General features: G+C 39.7%; 1 pseudogene across 1 annotated transcript; it reads left to right on the top strand.

The window, feature by feature from the left end:
- Positions 1-2,861: 2,861 nt before the first annotated feature.
- Positions 2,862-3,114, top strand: LOC309836920 (signal recognition particle 9 kDa protein-like; annotated as a pseudogene). Its single transcript has one exon. The product of its transcript is annotated as a signal recognition particle 9 kDa protein-like (transcript).
- Positions 3,115-23,319: the final 20,205 nt, after the last annotated feature.

Here is a 23,319-nt window from a genome sequence, read left to right on the forward strand (position 1 = left end):
ATCTGCATCTTTAGTGTCCTTGAATTATATACAAGAATTGTGACTTCTATGATTAAAAATAAATGCGTATGACAAGGATTCAATAAAGGATAGGCACTAATAAACTGTACTCCATACTTACTGGGGTGAGGTCTTTAAAGATGCTACTACAGTAAGAAAAAAGAAAAAGAAAAGGCAGAGAAACTGCATTGGCCAACAAGATGCTAAAATCTACCTAAGTCAGTTATTCAGCACACACACACTAAATGGATGTATAAAATGGTCAACACAGTCTCCTTGAATATAACCCCTTATTAATAGGTCCGTGGAGTAAGAGATGGTGTTCTACGGAGTCAGGGATGGGAGAATATGCATTATCAGTGATGGGGTGTCTGTGAAATCAGTGAAGGGGCTACGTGAAGGCCAGACCTGTGGGGTTATTGATCAGGATCTGTGTGTCAGTGATGGGGATTGTGTAAGGTCAGTGAGTCAGTATGTGTTCGGGGTCCGGCCAAGTGCACCGATACCACCCACCACTGGGTGCGGTCTGGAAGGACAGTGACACCTCGGAGTGAAGGGCGGGGTTGGTGGTGGTTTTTCAGAGACGGCAGACATCCGAACACCGGAGGCTTTTAGGAAGCAGTTTTTGTCTGGGTCGCATCAGGGTCCAATGGGAGACCTGGTGGGAGGTACTGCCGGGCTGTAAATAACTGGTGAAGGCGGGGCCTCTCAACAACAAAGGAGCCAATTGGAGGCCTGGGATGCTAGGCCATTGCTGTGAGTGACCGGCAGGGACAAGCCCTCCCCAAAACAGAGGGCCCCTAGGAAAGAAATCTGTGAACCAGCGGACACTGAGACATTGCTATGGGAACAAAGGGCCTTTCAGGTCCAGGATCAGATCCTCTCTCTGACGATTTCTCTTTGTCTAACTGGCGAACTTTCGTCCAGTGCGTCCCCATGAGGGTCCAGTGTGCCGTCTCCCGCCGTTTTCTCTAATCTGGGGGCTATGTGTTTTCCTACGTCACTGCGCGAGTCTCACTCGTCTCCTACCCCAGGCATTTGCCGCGTGTTGCTAGACATGCCCTCTCTCGCTCTACGCAAGAGAGCAGTTGGGATTTGGGGGAAGGAGGCAGGTGCGGGGTAGCTATGGCGGGGTGGGGTTGGGGGAGGGGAAGAGAACAGAGTCCTTTACCACACCGTAGCCCACTTAGATTCCCCTGTCTGTGACAGGAGAATCATCTTTTCGCAGGGTTTTAAATCTGAGGCACTTGGGGAGAGGGCAGAGTTGCAGCATGGCAAAGTTGGGGATTCGAACGGTGGGAGATGTGTCAATGTGAGTCGGTATCATTATTCCTGGCACCCTATATTTGCCTGCTCAGGTTTCCCAGTCTGTACCAGGTGCACCGCTGACCCGCAGGGCTCTGAGGGGAAGTCAGTCCCAAGTCTCTGCTCCCCTGGGCTGGACTGGAATTTGGTCCCAGAGGCTTCAATCTCAACGTACACATCCTGGGTGGAGGGGATAGTGTCTTTCCACTTTTAAATATTCAGTTTTTGCATAGTTACATTTATCAGTCTCTTCCTTTATGGATCCTGGGTTCTGTTTCTTATATGCAAAGATATCCTCGTGCTTAGATTTAAAAAAAAAACTTTATGTTCACCTAATTCTGTTATAGTTTTGATTTTTTAATTTCCCTTGGAATTTATTTTGGGGTACGGTGTAAGGTAGAGATGTAACTATTTTTTTCCCAGATGGATAAACAATTGTCCAAACACCATTTACTGAAGAGTCATCTTTTCCCCCTCTCTTCCATGTTTGTTACTGTCCCAATAACACAATGAAGTTCTGCAGACTATCTGACTTCTGACAGGGCAAGTCCTTCCATTATGTAATTATCTTCCAAAACTTTTCTGGCTCTTCTGGCCCATTTTGTCTTGCAAATGAGTATCAGGATGGGCTACTCAAATTCTACTAAAGAAACGATGCTGGGATTCTGATTGAAATGGCCTAGAATTTATAGAATATTTTAGAAAGAACTGACATTTTAACATTAAATCTCCTATTGGGAATTCTGGTATCTGTTTCCTTTTATTCAAGTCTTCTATGTCTTTCAGTAAAATCTTATACTTTTATTCAAGTAGATCTTCCATAATTCTTTTTAGACCTATTCTGAAGCTTTATTCTAAGACCTATTCTTAGAACTATCCTAAGTTTTTATTTAGTTTTATAATGATATATATTGTGATTATTACATTTTCTAAGTAATTGTTACCTGTGTGTATTTTTTAGTGTTGATCTTTTTTAAAATTAATTTTTATTTATTTATTTGGCTGTGCTGGGTCTCGGCTGCAGCATGCGGGATCTTCGTTGCGGCATGCAGGATCCTTAGTTGCGCGTGTGGGATCTTTAGTTGCGGCATGCATGTGGACTCTCAGTTGTGGCATGCTAACTCTTAGTTGTGGCATGTGGGGTCTAGTTCCCTGACCAGGGATTGAACTGGACCCCCTGCTTTGGGAGCTCATAGTCTTAGCTGCTGGACCACCAGAGAAGTCCCTAGTGTTGATCTTATTTGTTTTAAGAATATAAAACATATATAGAAATAGTTTCGTTTTGTGTATATAAATTATACATATTGTTTTATATCTGGTTTGATTAGTTAACATTATCTCTTGGGAATTTTTCCATCTTGGTATATATAGATATTATATTTCTGGTTTCTTTTAAGCTGCATATTGTTTCATAGTAAAAATGAGCCATGGGATTGGCTGGGCCTCTGCCGTGGTAGGTAGCTCCGAGAGGTAGGGAGGTAGGTGGGCCGCATCGCGCCGCCTCCACCTCCAGTCGGTAGCTTTGCCTCCCTCTCCTGTTCTGCCGCGGGCCCACGATGCCGCAGTACCAGACCTGGGAGGGGTTCAGTCGCGCAGTGGAGAAGCTCTACCTCGCAGACCCTACGAAGGCACGTGTGGTTCTCAAATATAGGCATTCTGATGGGAGTTTGTATATTAAAGTAACAGATGATTTAGTTTGGTGTATAGAACAGGCCAAGCTCAAGATGTAAAGATTGAGAAATTCCACAGTCAACTAATGCAACTTATGGTGGCCAAGGAATCCACAGTGTTGCCATGGAAACGGACTGAATGGTTTGAAATGAAGACTGTCATGTTCTTAGGAAGTAGATATCTTTTGAATTTGAGAAAGTGTTGGGACAGAAAATACTTTATGTAACTAAGTGGGCTATTCAGAAGCCAAGAGATCATTTTTTGTACTTTGTTTTTAATGTTTACTTTAGAGAGCTAGGAATGTAAATGCTTTCAGTTAGAAAACCTTTATTTTTGGAAATGGAACAAGGAATGCCTCTATCTTGGAAACTATTTGCAGATCGTTTGATGTTAGGCAAAATAAATAATTACTCTCTGGTAAGTTCGTATCAGTAATTTGAAAATGAGCTATCAAGAAAAGCCAATTCTTCCTTAAATTTAATTAATCTGTCTTTAAAATAAAAGTAACCATTTTGATATATTTCTTTTGGAGCATGAATTGTGTGCTGTTGATGATCAGCAAATATAAAATACGGTAACTGGAATTAACTGTGCACAGCAGTATAGCTGATTATATATGGTAGTGTAGTCTCAATTATATCTAAAAATAACTATGAAAACAAGTATGCTTTACCTTAAACTTTACAAATTTAAACTACATATTTTGTTGTTGTTGTTTTTTAACATCTTTATTGGAGTGTAGTTGCTTTGCAATGGTGTGTTGGTTTCTGCTGTATGGCAAGGTGAATCATCTATACATAAACATGTGGCCCCGTATCTCCTCCCTCTTGCATCTCCCTCCCACCCTCCCTATCCCACCCCTCTGGGTGGACACAGAGCACCAAGCTGATCTCCCTGTGCTATGCGGCTGCTTCCCACTAACTATCTATTTTACGTTTGGTAGTGTATGTGTGTCCATGCCACTCTCTCACTTTGTCCTAGCTTGCCCTTCCCCCTCCCCGTGTCCTCAGGTCCATTCTCTACGTCTGTGTCTTTGTTCCTGTCCTGCCCCTGGGTTCTTCAGAACCTTTTTTTTTTTTTTTTTAAGATTCCATAAACTATATTTTTAAATACAAGGGATTCATAGTATCATTAACTTGTTGAGCAAAGACTTAACTTTGAATCTAATTTTCAGTGCTCAGAAACATCTGCCTTTACTTTAAATGCACGAACAGAACACTCACTAATGGACTGAAACCACCATATTACAGAAATATCTGCCACCTATATTTTCTCAGAAGGGCTAAGGATCATTTGAACTGTTAAATTTTTGCATACCTCTATGACACCCCAACCCATTTCTCTCATTACTTAACCAAGGTGTTAAGCATGACTGTCACAACTGTTCTCCATTAAACCAGAAGTATGATATTATTTGATATTTATCTTATATTTGTAACCTGAATTTTATCACCTAAATATAATGTTCACATGTTGATACCTATATTAAAATATTTTTTGTTAGAAAAAAAAATGAGCCATGGTTATTTACCCATTCCTGTACTGGTGGATATTTAAATTATTTTCAATGCTTTGTTTTCACTAAAAACACTGTACTGAGCATTTGTTCTAGGTGGAATTGCTCACTGAAGAGTCTGTGAATTTCAGCTTTTAATGGGCACTGAGACTGTCTGGATAAATGTTCTTTCCCAGAAGCCACCCATGAGGGTGCCTTTTTCTACCACAGCTGCCAACACATGACCATTCAGAACCATTTGTGGCCCCTTGGACCATTAGTCTGCAGCTTCAGGGTATAGACTATGTTTTCCTCCCCTTCTTCTTGGCTGCTCTTTCCTTTTAAAATTTCTATGAGATGAGAATACAATAGACCTTCAGATTCCTCCATGACCTTCAGCTGTTGCTTCATACTTGCCATTTGCACTGCATCCTGGCAAATTCCTCAGATCTATCTTCCTGTTTAACATGTCCAACTTAAACTGTATTTATTCTTCCATCCAGCCCACTTACTATACTGTTTTTATTTCAGTGATTTCACTTTTTATTTCCAAGTTATTTTGCTGATCAGTTTTAAAGAAGTAATAACCTCTCACATCTCTCTGAGTAATTAGACTCATTCTAACATTCTGCCCTATTTGCTTTATTAGCCCTATCCCCTGGTTCTATAATTGTTTAACTTTTTGACTACAAGCTACCCTGAATGTTGCAAAAATAGTACAGAGAGTTTCTGTGTGTTAACACCTTCCCCCAAATGTTAACATCAGAAATAATTATAGCACAATTATCAAAACCAAAAAATTAACATTATACAATACGAAGTGGTTTTCTCCTAATAGGATATTTATACTTAACATATCTGTGTGCTTATGATTTAAACTCACTACTCCCTTCATTTTCAAGGACCCTATCTATTTTGTTTTCCTCTTCTTTTCTTTCCTGCCTTTGGTTCTACTCATTTGTTTAGTTTTTTTCTCCTCTAGTGGTAAAGAATTTTAATCTCCTTTTGCCCTATTTATTTATTTATTTATTTATTAACATCTTTCTTGGAGGATAATTGCATTACAGTGGTCTGTTAGTTTCTGCTTTATAACAAAGTGAATCACCTATGCCATATTTAATATTATTCCTTGCTTTCTATTTGTTTGATATTTTAATATTGCTGTACCTGAATCTTTTAACATCTTCCTGTGATATCTTTTTAAAAAATCCCTGTATTTGCAACCTGTACAAGTCTGTTTTAGTTGTTCCTTAAAAACAGCATGTAGCTCAAAATTTCTTTTCCAATCTTAGAATCTTTGTCTTTCCATCCAATAACTCAACACATTATTTTATTGAATTAATAATAATAGTAACATTAATTTGAACAATTATGATGTGCCAGGCCTATGTGTAGTATTTTACATTGGTTATAACAATGGATTATACCATTTCATCCTAAGAAATGTACAATTATTCATATTTTTTAGATGTGAAAAGTAAGACCAGAAAAGGTACTAGAAAGCTTTGCCCAATGTTACACAGAAAGTGGAAAGCAAGAATTTGTACCCACAAAGACTGGCTTCCAAGTCCACAAGCTTAGTCACTGTGGTATATTGCTACTTTTGGACTCATTTTTTTAAAATTCTGCTTTTCTTTTTCCCTATGCCTTCAGGCATTTTTCATCAGTTTTCTTCCTCCATTTATTTAATTCTATATGGAAAAGTCAGTATTCCCCCTCAAGCTACATCCTCCGACCCAGTTCAAATATTGAATATTGGGCTTCCCTGGTGGCGCAGTGGTTAAGAATGTGCCTGCCAATGCAGGGGACACGGGTTTGAGCCTTGGTCCGGGAAGATCCCACATGCCAAGGAGCAACTAAGCCCATGCATGTGCCACAACTACTGAGCCTGCGCTCTAGAGCCCGTGAGCCACAACTACTGAGCCCGAGTGCCACGACTACCAAAGCTCGCGTGCCTAAAGCCTGTGCTCCGCAACAAGAGAAGCCACCACAATGAGAAGCCCATGCACAATAAAGAGTAGTCCCCGCTCACAACTAGAGAAAAACCCATGCGCAGCAACAAAGACCCAACACAGCCATAAATAAATAAATAAATAAATAAATAAATAAATAAATAAATAAAATGAATAAAAAGAAAGTACAGTTCATCCACCGGGGAAGGTGGGAAGGAAATTAATAGAAACTGTCCCTGGAAAAGCTCAGACAGACAAAGACTTTCTAGACAAAGACCTAATAGGCAAAGACTTTAAATCAATTATTTTATATATGTTCAAAGAGTGAAAGGAAACCACAAGAACAATGTTTCACCAAATAGAAAATATCAATAAAGAAAAAGAATTTACAAAAATGAACTACATGGAAATTCTGGAGCAGAAAAGTACAATAATTGGTATGAAAAATTCACTAGAAGATTCAATAGCAGATTTGAACAGGCAGAAGAAACAATTGACAAACTTGAAGATAAATCAAATGAAATTATCCAGTCTGAGGAGCAAAAAGAAAAAGAAAAATGAATAAGAGAACTATGGGACGTTTTCAAGCATACAAACATACATAAAATGGTAGTCTCAAACTGGGTAGGGGAGAGGAAGAAAGAATATTTGAAAGTAATGGCCAAAAACTTTCCAAATTTGATGAAAAACATGGATCTATACATCTAAGAAGCTCAAGAAACTCGAAATAGGACAAATTGAAAAAGATTCACAGGCAGACACGTTATAATCAAATTGTTGAAAGCCAAAGATAAAGAGAGAATACTTAAAGCAGTAAGAGAGAAGCCATTCATCATGTATACAGAATCATTAACAAAATTAACAGCTGATTTCTCATTAGAAACCATGAAGGCCAGAGGCAATAAGATGACATATTCAAACTGCTGAAAAAGAAAAACCAAAATTGTCAGTCAAGATTTCTATAACCAGTTAAACTATCCATCAGAAATAAAGAAGAAATTAAGATGGTCCCAGATGAAAGTTCATCAGTATTGACCTGCCCTTCAGGGAATGCTAAAGAGAACCCCTCAGGCTGAAACAAAATGACACTAGACAATAACCCAAATCCACATGAAGAAATAAAGAATGCCAGTAAAATAACTACATAGGTAAATACAGAAGTCAGTATTAGTGTATATGTGGTCTATAACTCATTTTGACCCCTATATGAATTAAAAGACAACTGCGTGGGGACTTCCCTGGTGGTTCAGTGGTTAAGACTCCATGCTCCCAACACAGCGGGCCTGGGTTCAATCCCTGGTCAGGGAACTAGATCCTGCATGCTGTAACTAAGAGCTCACATGCCGCAACTGAAGATCCCACATGCTGCAACAAAGGTCCCACACGCAGCAACAAGGATCCCATGTGCCACAACTAAGACCTGGCACAGCCAAATAAATAAATAACTAGTTTTTTAAAAAGCCAAATGCATGAAAAAATAATTATAAATCTATATTGATGGGCACACCTGTAAAAAGATGTAATTTGTGACAATAATAAAAAGAGGGCATAGAGCTGTACAGGAGCAGAGTTTTTGTATACTACCGAGGCAAAGTTGGTATTAATTCAAACTAGATTGTTATAAGTTTAAAATGTCAATTGTAGGGAATTCCCTGGTGGTCCAGTGGTTAGGACTCAGCACTTTCACTGCTGGGGCCCAGGTTCAACCATAGCTGGGGAACTAAGAGCCCGCAAGCCACACTGCATGGCCAAAAAATAATAATAATAAATAAAATAAAATGTCAATTGTAATCCCAAGAAATCACTAAGAAAAAAATATATATATATACAGAAAGAGAAATGAAGAGGGAATCAGAATGGTACACTACAAAAAAACTCGATTAAAAATAAAAAATGGCAATAATGAAGGAATTTGAGGAACAAAACATGTATACATATGAAACAAATAGCAAATTGGCAGAAGTCCTGTCTTATCAGTAATTATTTAAATGAAAACAGATTAAACTCTCTAATTAAAAGGCAGAGATTGGCAGACAAGATTTTTTAAAAGATCTAATTATATGCTGTCTACAAAAGACTCACTTTAGATGCAAAGACAGTTTCAAAGTGAAAAGATGGAAAAAGACATTTTATGCAATTAATAATTCAAAGAGGTTTGGAATTGTTATAATATTAGACAAAATAGACTTTAAACCAGAAAACATTACAAAAGACAAGGACATTATATATTAACTAAAGTGTCAACCTATCAAAAGATATAACAATTGCAAACATACATGCAACTAACAACAGAGCCCCAAAATATATGAAGTAAAACTGACAAGATTGAAAGGAGAAATAGTTCAATAATAATGGCTTAAGACTTCAATACCCCACATCCTTTAATGGACACACGAGATAGAAGATCAACAAGGAAATAGAAGAATTGAATAACACTATAAACCAACTAGACTGAACAGACATATATAAAACACTCCATCCAACATCAGAATAAACAGTTTTCTCAAGTGTACATGAAATATTCTTCAGGACAGACAATACATTATATCACAAAACAAGCTTCAATAAATGTATAAACTCTGAAACCATACATAGTATCTTCTCTGACCAAAATGGAATGAAATTAGAAATCAACAGCAGAAGGAAATATGAATATTCACAATACATGGAAATTAATTCACATTCTTAATCAAAGAAAAAAATCACAACAAATTTAGAAAATACTTTGAGATAAATGAAGACAAAAACACAACACACTAAAATTTATGGGCTACAGCTAATGCAGTACTCAGAGGGAAATTCATACCTATAAACTGCTACATTAAAAGGAAGAAAAATTTCGAATCAATAACCTAACCTTCCACCTTAAGGAACTAGAAAAAGAAGAGCAAAGAAATGTAAAGTAGGAAGCAGAAGGAAGGCAATGATAAATATTAGAAAGGATATAAACAAAAAATAGAAAAACAGTAGAGAATCAACAAAATCAAAAGTTAGTTCCTTGAAAATATCAACAAAATTGGTAATCACAGACTAAGAAAAAAAGGGAGAAGATTCAAGTTACTAATATCATGAATGAAAGAGGAGACATTACTACTGAACTTACAGAAATAAAAAGGATTATAAAATAATATTATGAACAATTTTATGGTAACAAATTAGATGACCTAGATGAAATGGGAAAATTCCTAGAAACACACAAACTATCAAAACCTATTCAAGAGAAGTATGCCTTTCTATGACAAGAGATTGAATCAGTAAACAAATAACTTCTGTTATGGACTAAACGTTTGTATCTCCCACAAAATTAATATTGAAGCCCTAACCTCCAACATGATGGATGATATTTGGATGTGGAGTCTTTGGGAGATAATTAGGTTTAGATGAAGTCATGATGGCAGGGTGCCCATGATTGGACTAGTTAGAAGAAGAAACCAGAGAGTGCACCCTGTCTCTCCCTCTCTCTCTCTCTCTGTCTCTCTTCTCTGCCATGTGAGGATACAGCAAGAACAGACACCATATCTGCTGGCCCCTTGATCTTGGACTCCCCAGCTTCCAGAACTGTGAGAAGTAAATGTTTTTTGTTTAAGCCACCCAGTTTATGGCATTTTGTTATAGCACCTTGAATTGACTGAGACAACTTCTAACAAAGAAAAGTTAAGAATCAGATGGCTTCGCCAGTGAATTCTACCAAACATTTAAAGAAAAATTAACAATACTTCTCAAATTTTCCCCTCAAAAAGATAAGGAGGGAACACTTCCTAACTCATTCTATGAGGCCAATATTACCCTCATATCAAAGCCACTTATATACATCACAGAAGAGAAAAACTACAGACCAATATTGTTTATGAATATAGATGCAAAAATCCTCAACAAAATACTAGCAAATTGAATCAAGCAGCTTATTAAAAGAATTACTGTATGCACCATGACTAAATGGAATGTATCCCAGAAATGCAAGGCTGGTTCAATACTGGAAAATCCATTAATGGAATACATTATATTAACAGAATGAAGGAAAAAGGGCATGTATGGAAATACCTATAACTAATATCACACTTAATGGTGAAAGCTTTCCCTTCTAAGACAAGAAACAATACAAGAATATCTGCTCTCAACAGGTCTCTTAAACATTGTCCTGGAAGTTCTAGCCAGGGCAACTGGGCAAGAAAAAGAAATAAATGGTATCCAAATTGAAAAGGAAAAAATAAAACTATCTATTCACAGATAATATGATCTTATAGAAAACTCTAAAGAATCCACTAAAAAACCATTAGAGCTAATAAACGAGTTCAGCAAAATTGCAGGATACAAAATTGATATACAAAACTGAGTTGTATTTCCATACACCAGCAATGAACCCAAAAATGAAATTAAGAAAACAATTCCATTTACAATAACATTAATAAGGTACTTAAGAATAAGTTGAACTAATGAGGTATAAGACTTGTACACTGAAAACTACAACACATATTGTTGAAAGAAATTAAAGAAAACCAAATAAACAGAAAAGCATCCTGTGTTCATGGACTGGAAGACTTAATGTTGGTAAGATGGCAATACTCCCCAAAGTTACTGCAGAGTCAGTGCAATCCATATCATAATCCCAATAGCCTTTTTTGAAGAAATGGACAAGCTGACTCTAAAAGTCATATTGTTATTGCAAAGGAATGACCAAAAATATCTTTTTTCTTGAAGAACAAAATTGGAGGACTCACATTTCTTGTTTTCAAAACTTACTACAATGTTACAGTAATCAAACCAGTATGGTACTGGCACAAAGACAGACATATAGATCAATGGAATTGATGTTGATTTTTTTTTTTGGCCATGGTGTATGGCAGGCAGGATCCTAGTTCCCTGACCAGGGATTGAACCTGGCCCCTGCTGTGGAAGTGCAGAGTCCCAACCACTGGACTGCCAGGTAAGTCCCAGCTTAGTGGAATTGACTTTAGAGTCCAGAAATAAACCCATACATATGGTCAACTGATTTTCAGGAAGGGTTCAAGACTAGTCAATGGGGAAAGAATAGTCTTTTCAACAAATGGTGCTGGGACAATTGGGTATCAACATGGAAAAGAACTAATATGGACTTCTACCTCATACTATATACAAAAATTGATTCAAAATGGATCAAACGTAAATGTAGGAGCTAAAACTATAAAACTCTTAAAAGGAAAAATAGGTATAACTTTTTGTGACTTTGCATTATGTAACTATTTCTTAAATATGACAGCAAAAGCACAAGCATCAAGAGAAAAGAATAAATTGGACTTCATCAAAATTAAAAACTTTTACACATCAAAGGACACCAACAAGAAAACGAAAACACAATCCAAAGAATGGGACAAAATCTTTGCAAATAATATATTCATAAGGGCCTGGGATTATATAAATAACTATTGCAACTCAAACACAAGAAGATAAACAATCCAATTTAAAAATGGGCAAAGCACTTGAATATACATTTCTCTAAAGAAGATATACAAATGGCCAGTAAACACATAAAGAGAAGTTCAACATCATTAGTAATTAGGGAAACGTAAATCAAAATCACAGTAAGATACCACTTCACAGCCACTAGCATGGCTATGATTAAAAACAAAATAAACAAACAAACAAAATATGGGAAATGACAAGTGTTGCTGAGGATGTGGAGCAAGTGGGACCCAAATACATTGCTGATGGCAAGATTAAATGGATCTGTGGAAAACAATTCAGCAGTTCCTCAAACAGTAAAACAGAATGATCATATGACCCACTAATTCCACTCCTCCATATATACCCAAAAGAATTAAAAGCATATGCTCAATGAAAAACTCGTATATGAATGTTTATGGTAGCATTATTCATAAAACCCCAAAACTGGAAAAAATCCGAATGTCCGTCAACTTAAAAATGGATTTTAAAATGTTGTATATCCATACAATGAAATATTGTTTGGCCATAAAAAGAATGAAGTACTAATACATGCTACAACATAAATGAACCTTGAAAACATTATGCTAAGTGAAAGAAGCCAGACATAAAAGGGCACATATTGTCTGACTCCTTTTATATGAAGTGTCCAGAATAGGCAAATCTATAGCAACAGAAAGTACATTAGTGGTTGCCAGAGGCTGGGGGAGGCGGAGAATGAAAAGTGACTGCTTAATAGTAATGGGGTTTCTTTCTGGCCTGATGAAAATATTCTAGAATCAGACAGTGGTGATGATTGTACAACATTGTGAATATATTAAAAACTATTGAATACTATACTCTGAAATGGTTAAAATGGTGAATTTTGTTTTCTGAATTTTACCTTAATAAAAAAAATTTTTAAACAGAGTGATTCTTTGGAAAAACATTTTAAACAAATCTTTATTTTTTGAAGGTATAAAGATGACACAATATCCTAGTCTAGGATTTACTTTAAAATACTTCAGGACTGTGTGTGAGGGAGCAGGGTGGAATAGAATAAACAAAATTCATCATGAATTGATTACTGAAGCTAGATGATGGGGACATGAGTGTTTGTTACACTGTTCCATTTCTGTATTTGTTTGAAATTTTCCAAGTACGTGTAAAAATCCAATGTACAAGACAATTAAGCCCAGTTTTTTACAAGTTTTAAAATACCCATCAAGGGACTTTCCTGGTGGTCCAGTGGTTAAAACTTTGCCTTCCAATGCAGGGGGTGCAGGTTCAATCCCTGGTTGGGGAACTAAGATCCCACATGTCTCGTGGCCAAAAAACCAAAACATAAAACAGAAGCAATATTGTAATAAATTCAATAAAGACTTTTAAAAAAATGGTCCACATCGAAAAAAATCTTAAAAAATAATTAAAATAATACCCCATCAATTCTACTCCAAAGTATATACCCAAGAGAAATTAAAGTATATGTCCACACAAAGATGGGTACCAATATGCTCACAGCAGCTTTATTCATAACGAACAAAACCTGGAAAACCTGGAAATAACCCAAATGTAAACGTCCATCAACAAGTGAATGGACAAACTGTGGTTCATTCAAATAATGGAATACTATTCAGTAATAAAATGAATGAACCTCTGAATACATGCAACAACATGGATGCAGACATTGAGTGAATAAAGTTCTATATGAAAGATTACATATTGTGTAATTCCACTTATATGATATTCTATAACTTGCAAAATCAATCTATGGTTTTAGAAGTCAGGATAGCAACTCCCTTTGTGGGGTAGTGAGTGGAAAGAAGCATGCAGAGGTCTTTTGGGAGGGCTGAAAATGTTCTATTTCTCCATCTAAGTGCTGTTGATCTGTCCTCTTTTCTGTATAAATACTAATAAATGCCATACATCATTAAGCCTGATCCATGTTGGGCACCTCGGCACCCATGCCCTGGCACTCTCCCTGGCTGTGGAAGGCACCTGCATGTGCAGAGCCCAATCCTGGAAGCCTCTCCCTACAGTGCACTTTCTGGTGCATCTGCAGGTGGACTCTCTGACTGAAGCCCTTCCCACACACAGCACAGGGGTAGGGCTTCTCCCCTGTGTGCACCCTCTGGTGCCTCTTGAGGGCCGAGCGATGCCTGAAGTCCCTCCCACAAGCCTCACACCTGTAGGGCCGCTCTCCCGTGTGGACCCTTTGGTGGATACCCAGGTCCTTGCTCCAGCTGAAGCACTTCCCACAGGCCTTGCACCGGAATGGCCTCTCCCCAGTGTGAACACGCTGGTGCAGGTAGAGGCTGGCTCTCTGGCTGAAGCCCCGGCCACATGTGTCACACACATAGGCCTTGTCTCCTGCGTGGTCCTGCTGGTGTCGTGCCAGCGTAGAGCGTGAGGTGAAGCCCCGGTCACATACCTTACAGGCATGGGGCTTCCTTCCTGTGTGGACACTCTGGTGGATCTGCAGGGCTGCCCTGCGGCTGAAGTCCTTGCCACAGTCAGAGCACCTGAAGGGTTTCTCACCTGTGTGGATGCGCTGGTGGATGGAGAGGTTGGAGCTGCGGCTGAAGTCCTTCCCACACACACCACATCTGTAGGGCTTCTCGCCTGTGTGTATTCGCCGATGGATGGACAGGTTGGAGCTACGGCTGAAGTCCTTCCCACATTCCTCACATGTGTGAGGTTTCTTTCCCATGTGGTCCTTCCTGTGCCTTCTCAGAGCAAATTCTGAGTTGAAGACTCTGGAACACTCCATGCAGCGGCAGGGCTTGCCTCCTGGAAGGAGCACAGGAAGGTTAAGGTCTGTTGTCCTTTCACTGAAGGCTCTTCCACCCTCGTCATATGGAGAGGGCTTCTCTTCCTTACGGGTTCACGGGTGAATTAGAAGGTTTCTGAGCTGGCTGAAGTCTTGGCCACACTGGGGATAGCTATAGGATTTTTCTCCTGGAGAAACTGGCCAAGAGAGAATCCCATCATTCTCATCCCTGACTCCTGGGACAAAGAAAATTAGATGACGAAAGTGAGCAGAGGTTTTGTCTGAGGCTGCACGGTACTCCTGGACATACTTCGGCAGTACTGGTAAAGCAAAGAAGCTTCACTGAGTGAAGAAGCGTTGCTGCTGGTCTCTGTCCTCCTGACATTAGGTTTTTCATTTTTGCTTCAAGGGGAATGGGACGATACTGGGGACCTTTTCCTTAGTCAAGGAAACTAAATGTTACTAGAAACACCAAGTCAAATTCTATGAGCTACAAATGGGTTAATGTTGTCAAAGTATGATTATCAAAAAGTTAAAAATATAACTTTCATACAATTATGGAGTGAACAACTGTCAAAATTTTAATGAGGAACTAAGAAAATGGTAATGCTGGTTCCAAGTGAATTTGAGGAGCTTGGGCATTTAATGCTTTCATAAAAAAAGATATGTGGGGGGACCTTCAAGATGGCGGAGGAGTAAGACGTGGAGATCACCTTCCTCTCCACAAATACATCAAAAATACATCTACATATGGAACAACTCCTACAAAACACCTACTGAACACTGGCAGAAGACCTCAGGCTTCCCAAAAGGCAAGAAAATCCTCATGTACCCGGGCAGGCCAAAAGAAAAAAAGCAAAACCAGAGACAAAAGAATAGGGATGGGACCTGCACCTCTGGAAGGGAGCTGTGAAGGAGGAAAAGTTTCCACACACTAGGAAGCCCCTTCACTGGTGGAGATGGGGGATGGGCATGGGGGGGAACCTTCGGAGCCACAGAGGAGAGCGCACCAACAGGTGTGTAGAGGGCAAAGCAGAGAGATTCCCGCACAGAGGATTGGTTCCGAAAAGCACTCACCAGCCCAAGAGGCTTGTCTGCTCACCCACTGGGGCAGGTGGGGGCTGGGAACTGAGGCTCAGGCTTCAGAGGTCAGACCCCAGGGAGAGGACTGGGGTTGGCTGCGTGAACACAGCCTGAAGGGGGCTAGTGTGCCACAGCTAGCTGGGAGGGGGTCCGGGAAAAACTCTGGACCTGGCTAAGAGGAAAGAAACCATTGTTTCAGGGTGTGCAAGGAGAGGAGATTCCTTCCTTGTCTGCCCACAGAAGGCAGAAAACCGCCTAAACAAGCTCCAGAGACGGGTGCGAGCCGCGGCTAACAGCTCAGACACCAAAGACAGGCATGAAATGCTAACGCTGCTACTGTAGCCACCAAGAATCCTGTGTGCAAGCACAGGTCACTATCCACAACACCCTGGGAGCCTGTGCAGCGCGCCACTGCCAGGCTGCTGCACTGTCAATTCCAATTATAACTACCGTACCTCTCCCTCCCCACCCCTTGCCCCCTGCCCTCCCCCTCCCCAGCATGAGTGAGCCAGAGCCCCCTAATCAGCTGTTGCTTTAACCACAAGCATCCTGTCTGGGCGGGAACAGATGCCTGAGAGCAACCTACACACAGAGGTGGGGCCAAAACCAAAGCTGAACCCCAGGAGCTGTGCAAACAAAGAAGAGAAAGGGAAATTTCTCTGTGCAGCCTCAGAAGCAGTGGATTAAATCCCCACAGTCAACTTGAGGTACCCTGCATCTGTGGAATACCTGAATAGACAGCAAATCAACCCAAACTTGAGGCGGCAGACTTTGGGAGCAACTGTAGACTTGGGGTTTGCGGTCTGCGACTGACTTGTTTCTGATTTTCACGTTTATCTTAGTATAGTTTTTAGCACTTCTTATAATCGGTGGATTTGTTTACCGGTTTGGCTGCACTCTCTTTTTTTTATTACTCTTTTTATTTTTTAATTTTAATAATTAAAAAAATTAAATATTTTATTTAATTTTCTTTCTTTTTTTCTCCCTTTTCTTCTGAGCCGTGTGGCTGACAGGGTCTTGATGTCCCGGCTGGGTGTCAGGCCTGAGCCTCTGAGGTGGGAGACCCGAGTTCAGAACACTGGACAACCAGAGACCTCCTGGCCCCACATAATATCAATCAGCGAGAGCTCTCCTAGAGATTTCCGTCTCAATGCTAAGACCCAGCTCCACCCAACGGCCAGCAAGCTCCAGTGCTGGACGCCCCATACCAAACAACTAGCAAGACAAGAACACAACCCCACCCATTAGCAGAGAGGCTGCCTAAACTCATACTAAGTTCACAGACACCCCAAAACACACCAGCGGACGCAGCCCTGCCCACCAGAAAGACAAGATACAGCCTCACCCACCAGAACACAAGCACCAGTCCCCTCCACCAGGAAGCCTACACAAGCCACTGAACCAACCTTACCCACTGGGGGCAGACACCAAAAACAACAGGAACTACGAACATGCAGCCTGTGAAAAGGAGACCCCAAACACAGAAAGTTAAGCAAAATGAGAAGACAGAGAAATATGCAGCAGATGAAGAAGCAAGGTAAAAACTCACCAGACTGAACAAATGAAGAGGAAATAGGCAGTCTACCTGAAAACGAATTCAGAGTAATGATAGTAAAGATGATCCAAAATCTTGGAAAAAGAATGGAGAAAATATAAGAAACGTTTAACAAGGACCTAGAAGAACTAAAGAGCAAACAATGATGAACAACACAATAAATGAAATTTAAAATTCTCTAGAAGGAATCAATAGCAAAATAACTGAGGCAGAAGAACGGATAAGTGACTTGGAAGATAAAATAGTGGAAATAACTACCGCACAGCAGAATAAAGAAAAAAGAATGAAAAGAATTGAGGATAGTCTCAGAGAAGTCTGAGACAACATTAAATGCACCAATATTCGAATTATAGGGGTCCCAGAAGAAGAAGAGAAAAAGAAAGGGTCTGAGAAAATATTTGAAGTGATTATAGTTGAAAACTTCCCTAACATGGGAAAGGAAATAGTCAATCAAGTCCAGGAAGCGCAGAGACTCCCAAACAGGATAAATCCAAGGAGAAACATGCCAAGACACATATTAATCCAACTGCCAAAAATTAAATACAAAGAAATAATATTAAAAGTAGCAAGGGAAAAGCAACAAATAACATACAAGGGAATCCCCATAAGGTTAACAGCTGATCTATCAGCAGAAACTCTGCAAGCCAGAAGGGAGTGGCAGGACATATTTAAAGTGATGAAAGGGAAAAACCTACAACCAAGATTACTCTACCCAGCATGGATCTCATTCAAATTCGAAGGAGAAATTAAAACCTTTACAGACAAGCAAAAATTAAGAGAATTCAACACTACCAAACCAGCTTTACAACAAATGCTAAAGGAATTTCTCTAGGCAGGAAACACAAGAGAAGGAAAAGACCTACAAAAACAAACCCAAAACAACTAAGAAAATGGTAATAGGAACATACATATCGATAATTGCCTTAGGGGCTTCCCTGGTGGCGCAGTGGTTGAGAGTCCACCTGCTGACACACGGGACACAGGTTCGTGCCCCGGTCTGGGAGGATCCCGCATGACAAAGATTAATCTCCAAAATATACAAGCAGCTCATGCAGCTCAATATCAAAAAACAAACAACTCAATCCAAAAATGGTTAGAAGATCTAAATAGACATTTCTCCAAAGAAGATATACAGATTGCCAACAAACACATGAAAGGATGCTCAACATCACTAATCATTAGAGAAATGTAAATCAAAACTACAATGAGGTACCACCTCATACCGGTCAGAATGGCTATCATCAAAAAATCTACAAACAATAACTGCTGGAGAGGGTGTGGAGAAAAGGGAACCCTTTTGCACTGTTGGTGGGAATGTAAATTGATACAGCCACTATGGAGAACAGTATGGATGTTCCTTAAAAAACTAAAAATAGAACTACCATATGACCCAGCAATCCCATTACTGGCATATACCCTGAGAAAACCGTAATTCAAAAAGAGTCATGGGGCTTCCCTGGTGGCGCAGTGGTTAAGAATCTGCCTGCTAATGCAGGGGACACAGATCCAGGAAGATCCCACGTGCCGCAGAGCAACTAAGCCCATGCGCCACAACTACAAAGCCTGCCTTCTAGAGCCCGCAAGCCACAACTACTGAACCCATGTACCACAACTACTGAAGCCTGCGCACCTAGAGCCCGTACTCCGCAACAAGAGAAGCCACCACAATGAGAAGCCTGTGCACGTCAACGAAGAGTAGCCCCCACTCACTGCAACTAGAGAAAGCCCACACGCAGCAACAAAGACCCAACACAGCCAAAAGTAAAGAAATAAAATAAATTAAAAAAAAAAAGAATCATGTACCACAATGTTCATTGCAGCATTGTTTACAATAGCCATGACATGGAAGCAACCTAAGTGTCCACTGACAGATGAATGGATAAAGAAGATGTGGCACATGTATACAATGGAATACTATTCAGCCATAAAAAGAAACAAAACTGAGTTATTTGTAGTTAGGTGGATGGACCTAGAGTCTGTCATACAGAGTGAAGTAAGTCAGAAAGAGAAAAACAAATACTGTATGCTAACACATATATATAGAATCTAAAAAAAAAAAAAAATGGTTCTCATGAACCTAGGGGCAGGACAGGAATACAGACATAGAGAATGGACCTGAGGACACAGGGAGAGGGAAGGATAAGCTGGGACAAAGTGAGAGAGCAGCATTGACATATATACACTACCAAATGTAAAATAGATAGCTAGTGGGAAGCAGCTGCATCACACAGGGAGATCAGCTCAGTGCTTTGTGACCACCTAGAGGGGTGGGATAGGGAAGGTGGGAGGGAGACACAAGAGGGAGGGAATATGGGGATATATGTATACATACAGTTGATTCACTTTGTTATATGGCAGAAACTAACACAACATTGTAATGCAATTACACTCCAATGAAGATGTTAAAAAAAAAAGAAAAAAAGATATTTGCCTCCAATCAAATAAATACTTAAATATTTTCAATTAAATTATCAGCATAAAAAGTCAAATAATATATATTTTTGAAGTTGCTACCCATCCCTTCATGGATTCATAGGGTTATTAATGGCATTTTCTCCTGGCTGACTGGTTCTCACCTGAATAGGAGCTTCTTGGTATTTTTTTCTCCATCCACACATCATCTTCTTGTTCAAAATGGGAAATCATTTCTGGTTTGGACAGCAGATGTCCTGCTTGAGGGGAAAGACTGGTGGATTAGGGCAATATGATGTGGACAAGGACCCTGCCACAAGTCAATCTTATCACTTGGTATTCGTGAAGGTCCTATGAAGACTGGGAAAGGTGAATAAAACCACTGCGCATCAAAATCACATTTTGTATTTATATATATATAGACACACGCACACACACACACACACACACACATAAATAAAAAAACAAACAAATATTTTCTTCCCCAGAGAAAAAAATGGTTCCAGGAATTCCAGGAATTTCAGTGAAGAGGCCTATTTGCAATATACAACAGTAATAATTCTCAGTGGGGTGAACAGGCAGTAATGATTGTGTGTCCACCAGAGAAGCACTGCCCAAAGTGTGGTTTGAAGAGACTTATCAAAAATGCAGACTCCATCCCAAATCCACTGAATCAGCAGCCCTGGTGATAGAACCTAGGGACGTAGGTTTTTCGGATAACATTTTATTTTAGAGAAAGATAGCAAGAGTGATACACAGAACAGAATGCCTGTAGAACCCTAACCCATAGTCACCAATTGTTAATATTTGGCCCATTTACTTTATTATTCTCTCTCACACAATTCTTTTTTAAACCACTTAAGAGAAAGTTACAGGCCCCATGGCTCTCTATGACTAAATTCTTTCAGTACACATTTCCTAAGAACAGGGACATTTTTTTCCATAACCACAGTACAGCCATCAAAATCAGGAAACTTAACATTGATGCAGTATTAGTATCTAGTTCACAGTTAATTTGTAAATGATGCCAATTGTCTCAAATATGTTCCGTTTAGCACTATTTTCCTAGATATTTTCTATCTAGAATAAGACACTGCATTTAGTTGTCTTATCTCTTTAGTCTCCTTTAATTTGGACAGGAACTGGCATTTCTTGCCTTCACCTCAGGTACTTCTATGCACTCTCAAATCTGATACCCACTACCATTAAGGGATCTGGAACATGTGGACCCCCAAATGCAAACCCCCTCAGGATTTACTCTATACAACTGAACCCGAGAGAAAGCAGATGGGGTCAGGAAGATGCTGTTCTCACCCAAGGAGATGAGATTCCCATAGTTCTCCAACATCACTTCTCTGTACAGGTGCCTCTGAGAGGGATCCAGATGCTCCCACTCCTCCTCGGTAAAGTCCACAGCCACATCCTGGAACGTCACCAGCTCCTAAAACAACAAACAAAGTCACCCTCACACATACCCATTCCCACAGAGGAATGCACCCTCACACATACCCGTTCCCACAGAGGAATGCAGCACTGTTGCTCAGACAAGCAACAGTGACATCCATAAGTGGTCCTGAGCGCTTCCAGGGTCCTGAGTTAGACTAACTTAGGCACACATCCATGTACTTGATTGTGTTATATCATGCAGAAGATTGAAAAGATGCATGAGGTACATTTTTTTTTAACACTTCAGCCCTTAAAGTCTCTTTGGGTGATAAGACTCAAACTTCAACCACAGTACACCAAAAGCTACACGATTTCAGAGGTGTCATCCACACAACATTCTATGAATCAGAATAAGCTTGAGATTTATTTGGGGAAGGGTCCAGAGAAGGAGTCCAAGGTGGGTTGGGGCCATGAGGGCAGGTACCATGGAGAAAGCCAGGTACCAGCCTTGTGGAATGGTTAAAATGTGAATGGAGGGAAGGGAGGTGGGGAATTCCACTTGGCAAGAAAAGTGAGTGGATAGTTGTGTGGGAAGGAACAAGACGTAGATCAACAATAAGGACTCTTTGGTTAATAAGAAATGCTATATAGGAAACATCCCTCTGATAATTATGTATTAACAATGTTTATTATGGGCCCCAAATCCCCACTCCCACATTCACAACAGAAAGGATATATGAACACTTGCAGAGTCACATGAAGGACTAATATTCAGTACCAATTCCCAAACTGTGGTTCAGGGACCCATGAGGTTCCCCAAGACCCTGTCAGAGGGGTCTGTAAAGTCAATATCATTTTCATAATAATTCTCAAGGCTTATACACTCTCATTCTCTTACAACAATATGGAGGCTACATGTTGTGTGATCTTGCAACTGAGAAAATGTTGAAGCAGATGTGAGATTCCAGCTGTTTTCTATTAGGCCAGACATTAAAGAGATTAGCAAAAATATAAAACATTTCCATTCTTCTTTTTTATCTTTTTTTTCGTTTTGGAAAATTAAGTATTTTTCATAAAATGTGACATTAACTGTAATGGATTAATTTTTGAATGGATTAATAAATATTTTAAATTTTTGTTAGCTTGAACCGCCAATCTGTTAATATTGATAACACACATAATAAAAGCCATTTTTTAAAGTGTAAAGGGGTCCTGAAACAAAAAGTTTTAGAAACTACTGCTATACTGAAATGAAAGTGAACAAACTACATACACATGAAACAACATACATCAATCTCACAACATAATATTGAAAAAAAACAAGCACAAAAGAGTACTGTATGTACTCTTGATTCTATTTAAAAAGTTCAAAATCAGACTAAACTAATCTACAGTACTAGAAGTCAGAATAGTGGCTACCATTGTGGGGAAGACGGGGTTCTCTAGTAGGAGGGGTTTGTTCAGAGCTGAAGTGAGAGGAGAAGGCACAGAACAGCTATAGATTAATTTAGCCTGTTCTAGAGCTTCATATTAATGGAATTGATACCAACTGGGGTTCTTCCCCAATCAACAGAAATTGACTAGAGGCCAGATAAGAAATTCAGGCTAGGCTTTATTGGGGCCCCTGCTGCAGTGAGGAGGAGCAAAAACAAACAACAGTTTCCCTTGCTCCCAGAGCCAGGGAAGGCGAGCTGGTTCCTTATATGGGGTGAGGGTAAGGGTGTGTCCAGGGGTCGGGCCACAGGGGTGGCTTAGGTGTTTTGCCCAACCCTTTGGTGGTGCTGAGTGCAGGGCGCATGTGCAGTACCCAGCTTTTGCTCCCAGCTCTTCAGAAGTGGCAGCTGAATTTTTTTGGTCTTTTTGTATCTTTTGTCCAGAATTTGCCCCAACTGCACATGCATGCAGTTATTTTTAGTCCCTTATAGTTCTTTGCATTTTGTTGCTCAAGGAGACGTTTGTCCAGGTGCAAGCACTGCAGCAAAAGGTCGAGGGCCCAGCCTGTCTCAGAGTCACATAATATGTACTCTTCTGTGTCTGGCTTATTTTTTCTCAGCATAATGCTTTTGAGATTCATTCATGTTGTTATATGTATCAGCAGTTGTTTCCTTTTTTTTTTTAATGAGTAGTTCTTAATTATACGGGTTAACACATTTTATCCATTTATCAGTTGATGGACATTTGGGTTGTTTTTAGTTCAGGGCTATTATAAACAAAGCTGCTAATAGTCACAGATTTTTGTGTGGACATCTATTTTCATTTCTTCTGGGTAAACACAGTGAGATTTCTGGGTCAA

The sequence above is a fragment of the Grampus griseus genome (genome assembly GCF_964374135.1).
Source record: "Grampus griseus genome assembly, chromosome: 19".
Taxonomy (NCBI): Eukaryota; Metazoa; Chordata; class Mammalia; order Artiodactyla; family Delphinidae; genus Grampus; species Grampus griseus.